Below are 8,059 nucleotides of genomic sequence, written 5' to 3' on the forward strand. Positions count from 1 at the left end.
CCCGGGCGAAACCTGTAATGCCCTCGATGCGGCTATATCTCCCACGTGTCGAAGCACGACTTAGAGGTATAACCGCATTGAAAGCAATGTCGCAAATGAGGTAATCTTCGCAAACAACTCATATAATACATAAAGGGAAAGTGATACATAGTTGGCTTACAATCGCCACTTCACACAATACATGAATAAAGCATTACATCATCCAGATACACTCAAGGTCCGACTACGGAACCAAAATAAAAGAAGACTACCCCAAAAGCTACACATATCCTCGATCGTCTCAACTGGGCTCCACTACTGATCAACTGGAAAGGAAACAACATAACGAACACGATCTTCATCGAACTCCTCCTTGAGCTCGGTTGCGTCACCTGCACGGTCTCATCGGCACCTGCAAACTGGTTTTGGAAATATCTGTGAGTCACAGGGACTCAGCAATCTCACACCCTCGCGATCAAGACTATTTAAGCTTATGGAAGGGTAAAAGTATGAGATGGAGCTGCAGCAAGCGAGTAGCATATATGGTGGCTAACATACGCAAATGAGAGCGAGAAGAGAAGGCAAAAGCACGGTCGAGAATCTATGATCAAGAAGTGATCCTAGAACAACCTACGTCAAACATAACTCCAACACCGTGTTCGCTTCCTGGACTCCGCCGAGAAGAGACCATCACGGTTACACACGCGGTTGGTGCATTTTAATTAAGATCAACTTCAGGTTTTCTACAACCGGACATTAACAAATTCCCATCTGCCCATGACCACGGGCACAGCTTTTGAAAGTTCAAATCCCTGCAGGGGTGTCCCAACTTAGCCCATCGCAAGCTCTCACGGTCAACGAAGGATATTCCTTCTCCCAAGACAATCCGATCAGACTCGGCATCCCGGTTACAAGACATCCTCGACAATGGTAAAACAAGTCCAGCAAGACCGCCCGATGCGCTGACATCCCGATAGGAGCTGCACATATCTCGTTCTCAGGGCACACCGGATAAGCAATCCGTACAACTAAAACCAGCCCTCGAGTTTCCCCGAGGTGGCGCCGCAAGGGGCTCTAGTTTGGACCAACACTTAGACAAGCACTGGCCCCGGGGGGGTTAAAATAATGATGACCCTTGGGCTGGCCTAACCCAAGGGAAAAGGAGGCTAGGTGGCGAATGGTAAAACCAAGGTTGGGCCTTGTTGGAGGAGTTTTATTCAAGGCGAACTGTCAAGGGGTTCCCATTATAACCCATCCGTGTAAGGAACGCAAAATCCGGGAACATGACACCGATATGACGGAAACTAGGGCGGCAAGAGTGGAACAAAACACCAGGCATAAGGGCGAGCCTTCCACCCTTTACCAAGTATATAGATGCATTAATTAAATAAGAGATATTGTGATATCCCAACAAAATATCCATGTTCCAACAAGGAAACAAACTCCAATCTTCACCTGCAACTAACAACGCTATAAGAGGGGCTGAGCAAGGCAGTAACATAGCCAAACAACGATTTGCTAGGACAAGGTGGTTAGAGGCTTGGCTTAGCAATATGGGAGGCATGATAAGCAAGTGATAGGTATCGCAACATAGGCATAGCAAAAGAGCGAGCATCTAGCAAGCAAAGATAAGTGATTTCGAGGGTATGGTCATCTTGCCTGAAATCCCGCAAGGAAGAAGAACGAGTCCATGAAGAAGACAAACGGACGTAGTCAAACGGTTCCTCACAAACGCGACATTATCGGAACCAACCCGAAGAAGCAACACCGGAAAGAAGCACACAACATAGTAAACAACCATCACATAATCATGTCATGATGCACAATCAAGTATGATGCATGTCCGGTTTACATATGCATGGCATGACAAAGTGCACAAACAATCCTACAAATTAAGTGGACCTCAATACGCAACTCCGTTGCATATTGACGAAACATCACGTGACTTATTTAGTTCTCTCTCGTTTAGGTACCCAACAAGATTAAATGTTGATTAAAATGGCAAGAGGGTGAAGCAAAATAAAACTACCTATCTAGTCAAGTTTAAATGAGGCCGGAAGCAATGAACAACAATTCCGGTAAATCCCCATATGCATATATTAGGTTTGGTACTGTTCTGTCCTAAACACAATTTTATAGTTGTTAAACATGAAAAATGATGCCACCATGTTAAACTAGGCATTTTTCCACCCCATTTACATATAAAGTTTATTAAAATCCGAGTTACGGTTATTTAGTTATGAATTAAATAATTTTAACATGGCATAGGGACAATTTAACCAAACAACATGTTTAAACATTTTAAACATGGGTGAAAATGACATATTATGAAACTACACAAAATTCTAAGCATCTTTCATATAAAGTTTGTTTTAAAATGATGCACCTTTTGTGAGTTATTATATGCATGTTGTCCAAGGGGTTTTCTGTAAAACTGCAAAACCTGGGATAATAGCTAAATTCGCAGAGCCTCAAAAAAATAGATACTGGGCCGGATCTGCTGGCCCAACAACAAGAAAAAAGGGGTGGGGCGCCAGGGGTGTTCTCACCATGGGCTTGGCCCATTAGTTGGAGGGAAGGCAGCTGGGCATGGCACGACTATGACCCAGCCGACGCTCGCGGTCAACGGGGACCGGATCGAGCCAGGGAGCTCGGGCTGTGCGTGCGCGCGTGCAGGAGGCGTGTGGCGCTGCAGCTGTTCGAGGCAAAGCAGGGGCGCGGCGCTGGGGTCGTCCCACGCGGGAAGCAGAGGGAGGTTCGAGCATCCATGGCGGCACTTATGCGGCAGCACGACCACGGCTTGAAGAAGAACGGGGCGACGGCGGTTCGAACAGAGGAGGCCAACCATGGCGTCCTGGTTGGGGACGAGGAGATCCTCGAGGTAGAAGCGCACGAGGCTCGGGCCGGTGGCTCTGGTCGCCGGTGGAGCTTCGGTGGTCACACGTCGACGCGATGGCCATGGCGACGTCCTTGTGAACCAGAGTGAGAGAGAGAGGAAAAACTAGGTCAGAAAGAGAGGGATCCAGAGGGAAACGACATGGGGAGAAGGAGGCGTCGGGGAGATGTGCCTGGTGACCACGGCGGCATCCTCCTGGACGGCTGGATCGAGGGGAGGCACTGGTTGGCTTGCTGCCGAAAACGAGGCGGAGAAGGTGAGAGGCGGCGGTGGATCCAGAAGGAAGCTGGTTGGCTAGGTGGGGAAGACGAGGAGGAGACCAGGTGGGTCGGCGGCGGCGCGAAGGGAAAGGATGGATGGGACAAGGCCTCCTAATTTTTAGGGTTGGACCAAATATATACATCAGGTGAAAAAGGTTAGGGGCTATTTGGAGCCTCCGATCAAAATCGGACGGTCGTGAATAAAATAGCTAGAGAGTCCAAATAAGAAAATGGTGACGTTTTGTAGATGTTTGGGGATGATCCGGACACAACGGTAGCGACAGTCCGGGTCAGGTCCGGGACAGCTTTCGGGCACGCGCGCGAGGAGGGCCGCAGGTTGACGAGAGAGGTTAGGTTGGACCTGGCGGTAGGTAGTGGGCTGTGTAGACGGTCTCGAACTGAGAGAAGAGAAGATAGGGAGGCCCAACGACTGTTTCCGGAGACCGAAAACGTCCGACGATAGACCGGCTATATTGGCGCTATAGTTATCCGTTGGGGCGTCAAACGAACTCCGAATGCGATGAAACTTGGCAGGCGGCCTACTGACAACAAAACAACACCGCACGCCAACTTTCAACCCATTCCGAGAACATTTTCCGGCCACTTATAAATAATATTTCGGACATGCCGTGGGCGCGTGCAAGTGTGTCTAGGCTCAGAATGGACGACGGACGGAACTGGGGAACCCGGACGGATGCAAGTTTTGAAAACATGCAGATGCAATGCAGATGATGACATGACAAGATGCAACACGCAAGCAAATGACATGGCAACGTCGGCGAATAACTGGAAGACACCTGGTGCATCGGTCTCGGGGTGTCACAACACTCCACCACTACGAGAGGATCTCATCCCGAGATCTAGAATGGCACCGGAGGGACAACGGAAGAGAAAGAGAAGAGGTAAAACTAAGTTGCTTCTTTGCCCAATGAGTGAAACCAAAGAACCTTGAAAAGGTTAAGCCATTTCGAGAAAAGAATACAACGGAGATGACGAAGTTGAAAACACTCCGTTAGAAAAGAGGAACAAGGAAGAACAACTTCGGGCAGCACTCCGATTGAAAAGAAAAGGAATTGAATAAGAACTTGATAAGATGAGAAGATACTTGATGAAATCACAACACACTGCCTCCGGAACTATTGAATGAATGGAACAAGGGATTAGAAAGATCTCAGACAGCACTCCGGTTGAAAAGAGGTGCAAGGCTTGATAAGGCGAAAAGAACTTGAGCAAAAGGGCACAACACCCCGGTTAAATGGATAGGCATGAAAAGAACATGATCTTTGACAAAACGAGATGATGGGTGAAAAGAACAACATCGCAATGCCTCTGGAACGAAAGAATAGAAGATAGATAATTGAAATAGGAGAATGGAGAAGAAAATGCCAACTTCTGCCACAAAAGAGCTTGAAAAGGCATCCTTAGGAGAAGGGTCGAGCGGAGTTGTTGGAAAATCAACAACGAAAAGATAAGCTTGATATGGTCTTATGGAATACCTCTCAAATTATGAGGTGACAACCTTCCATCACGGGAAAAAGAATTGAATTGGTATGACCAAGGAGACGAGAAACTATTTCACCGGTAGGATAAAAGAAGAACTTGGGTCATTTATGAGTACCACAATTAGCAACAATCCTTAGGGAAGGCTTTAGGTGAAACATGACACAAGATAACTCCAACGAAGAGGTGGATGGATATAAAATATCTCATTCTTAACAACATGTGAATCATGAAGCATGAACTCAAATTATCAAGAATGCCATAACACCACCTCAAAAGATAAGGGAGAAATAATTGCACTCCGGATTGCAAGATGAAGAAAGCTTGATCTCTTCTGAAAAAATCTCAATGAAAAAAAACTTATAGAAGGAATTAAATCCTTGATGAACCATCATGTAGAACCTTCATGAAGAACTTCGTTAAACAAAAGAATGATCAAACGGAAGGAAAGAGAAGTTGAAAACACAAGGTGAATCCTTGTACCGATTTAGATGAATCTCCGTGGTGAAATAATTGAAAAAGGTTGGAACTCCGGGAAAAAGAGAAGATGAAACAATTGAAATCAGGAATTTGATGAGCCTCCGAAATAGGGAATTGAGTTCACTCGATGAAACAAGAATAAGAATTACATTATGCTTATCCTTCACCAATTAAATTGATGACAATCAACGGATTTGACATATTACTTATTCTCGTAGAAAAGATTAAGATAGATATAGCGTCAACTTGGAAAGGTCTTCGATGATCCACCGGTAGGATTGGAAAGAACGAGTGAATTGATATGATAATGAAGGAAGAGACATCTTGAACGAACCACCATAAGAATTAAATGAACGAAGTAAAGGATGAATCACCGGTAAGAATTAGCAAATGAACGAACATATATTAGAGAGTTAAGATACATGAGAATGAAGAGATCACGAACTGAGAAGAGGATATTTGAAAGAAGCACCGGTAGGTTGGAGAATGATAACTGAAAACTGAGAATGAATAAACCTAAATTGATGGACTCCGGATAATCAAACTGAGAAGACTCTTGAATTGCTCCGGAAGGATGAAAAAAATTGACACAATTGAAACAATTATGAGAGGATGGCAACAAGCTAAACCAAGAATCTTCAAGAGAACGGATATGATTGCAAAGAAACTCTTCTTCGGTCTTCAAATGTTGATAATGACAATGAGAAGCACCACCAAGAATTGTTGAGGCACTCCGGAATGAAGAATGGAAAGATTAAGCCAACGATGAAAAGAATTTAACCGATCTTGGAGAAAGGCATTTGACTGATGATAATTCATTCTTACATCAAACTTTAAAAGATTTGAGAATAGCTCCGATAAAATTATAAGAGTCAGGTAAGATCCTGGAAAAAGACCAGTGGGTTAGGGCCCACTCAAAGAAACACTGTTGAAATGATTTAAAAGAGAGGTTGCATCGGTTGAATTAAATGGCTTGAATGAGATAACAACCTCGAAAGAACTTGAACAAAAATAGAGTGGAAACACGAATCTTCGAGATATCTTGAGCACTCCGAAACAATTAATAGCGAGAGGAATGATTAAGAGGTGCACCGGCATGAGAAGGCATTTGAAATACAGAAAAGAATATGATCAACACTGAAAGCTTGAATTGGTTCCACCGGAGAAGAAAGAGAATGGATAATGATGTACTTGAGGTTCCGTTAGGATCTTCAAGGAAATCACCGGGTAAGAATGTTGACGGGAAAGAATGGAGAGATCTCGCATTCAATAAGATGGATACTTGATTAAGATATAAGAGTCCTTGAAGAAACAAGGGGTGGGTGGGTGGGAAAACAAAGGCAACTTGGAACGAATGAAGCAAACACTGTTGAGAAGAACTGATAATTGATCTTTGCTAATGTTGAAGTGATCAGATCCACTTGAAGAGAAACACGCCGGTTGAAAAAGGATTGACATGACAATCTCAATTATCGTGAAGGATTGGTATTCACATCGGAGTATGAGAACACTGTCGAGGAAAGGTATGGAATCAACACTTGACATTGAAGCAACTCGAATACCACAACTCAAAACAAAACAAAGGATTGGCTTGCAGAATAAGCCGGAACAAACATATGATAGAGATTTCGTTCGAAGTTATCGTGGTGGGGCCTACACAGGCTCGATCGTACAACACCATCATGTACAAGGCAGTGCACATGACATACGAAGCGTCCCCGAGTCGGCAAAGCCAAGGACTCTTTAAGACACAACGAGACCACTGTAAAACCAACCGTGGATAGGCAGACCACTAGACGTCGAACCCAATTTCATATCATACATCTGTCGGAAAGATATCCTAAGAGCTACTTGAATTCCCACTTATAAACTCCCAAAATTTTCCGGTTATGCAATCAGGTGTTGGGGATACAGGGGAAGCATAATATCTCACCCAAAACTAGCAAATCCTAAATCCAGCTGTATCCATCCTTCAACACATAACCAAGAAACCTTCGGAAATCGTTTACCTCAACCTTCGAAAAGCATCCGTTATACGAGTTTTGGCAATACTCCCGAACTCCCGCCCCAGTACTGGGTGGCGTCGAGGTTATCTCACCAACAACTGCATAAAAGAGATTTTCGATGTCGGCGAACTCAGGTATTCCAGAACTGCAACGATAAAATTGTGACGACAACACCTCGGAGCTCAACTCCCCGGGACAGTGCCACAACCCCTAAATGTCAGGAGGCACTGAAAGTGCTAGTGATCGACTAGAGGGGGGGTGAATAGGCGATTTTTATGGAAGTCTTCAAAACATGTGAGTTTCGAAGACAAACGATAGAAATAAACCTATTATCATGCAGCGAAAGGTAGACTACACTAGGCAAACCATAGTCATGTATTTAATGAAGTGAAAGCACAATGACAAATAGCAGCTAGGCAGTAAGGATCAGGTAGGAAGATGTTGAGAAGCCAATCAATACACGTAATCACTTAGTGAAGTCAAATGGTGATGCTATCGTACAATGACTTCACAAGAACCAACAGTAAGTAAGGGGAAGGGAAGGATGAAACCAGTGACTCGTTGAAGACAATGATTTGTTGGACCAGTTCCAGTTGCTGTGACAACTGTACGTCTGGTTAGGGAGGCTGAGATTCAACTCTGAAGACCTCGTCTTCACCTTATTCCCTTGAGCTAAGGACACCCAGTCCTCGCCCAATTACTCTGGTAAGTCTTCAAGGTAGACTTCCAAACCTTCACAGACTTCGTTCACCGGCGATCCACAATGACTCTTGGATGCTCAGAACGCGACGCCTAACCGGCTGGAGGATTCACAGTCCTCAAGTGTAATAAGTCTTCAGATCACACAGACAAGAAGACTTAAGTGATGCCTAACACTCTTTGGCTCTGGGTGGTTAGGGCTTTATCCTCTCAAGGAATTCTCCCTCAAAGGCTTCGAG

This window comes from Triticum urartu, chromosome 4A (assembly GCF_056163025.1).
Source record: "Triticum urartu cultivar PI428250 chromosome 4A, HENAU_Tu73, whole genome shotgun sequence".
Taxonomy (NCBI): domain Eukaryota; kingdom Viridiplantae; phylum Streptophyta; class Magnoliopsida; order Poales; family Poaceae; genus Triticum; species Triticum urartu.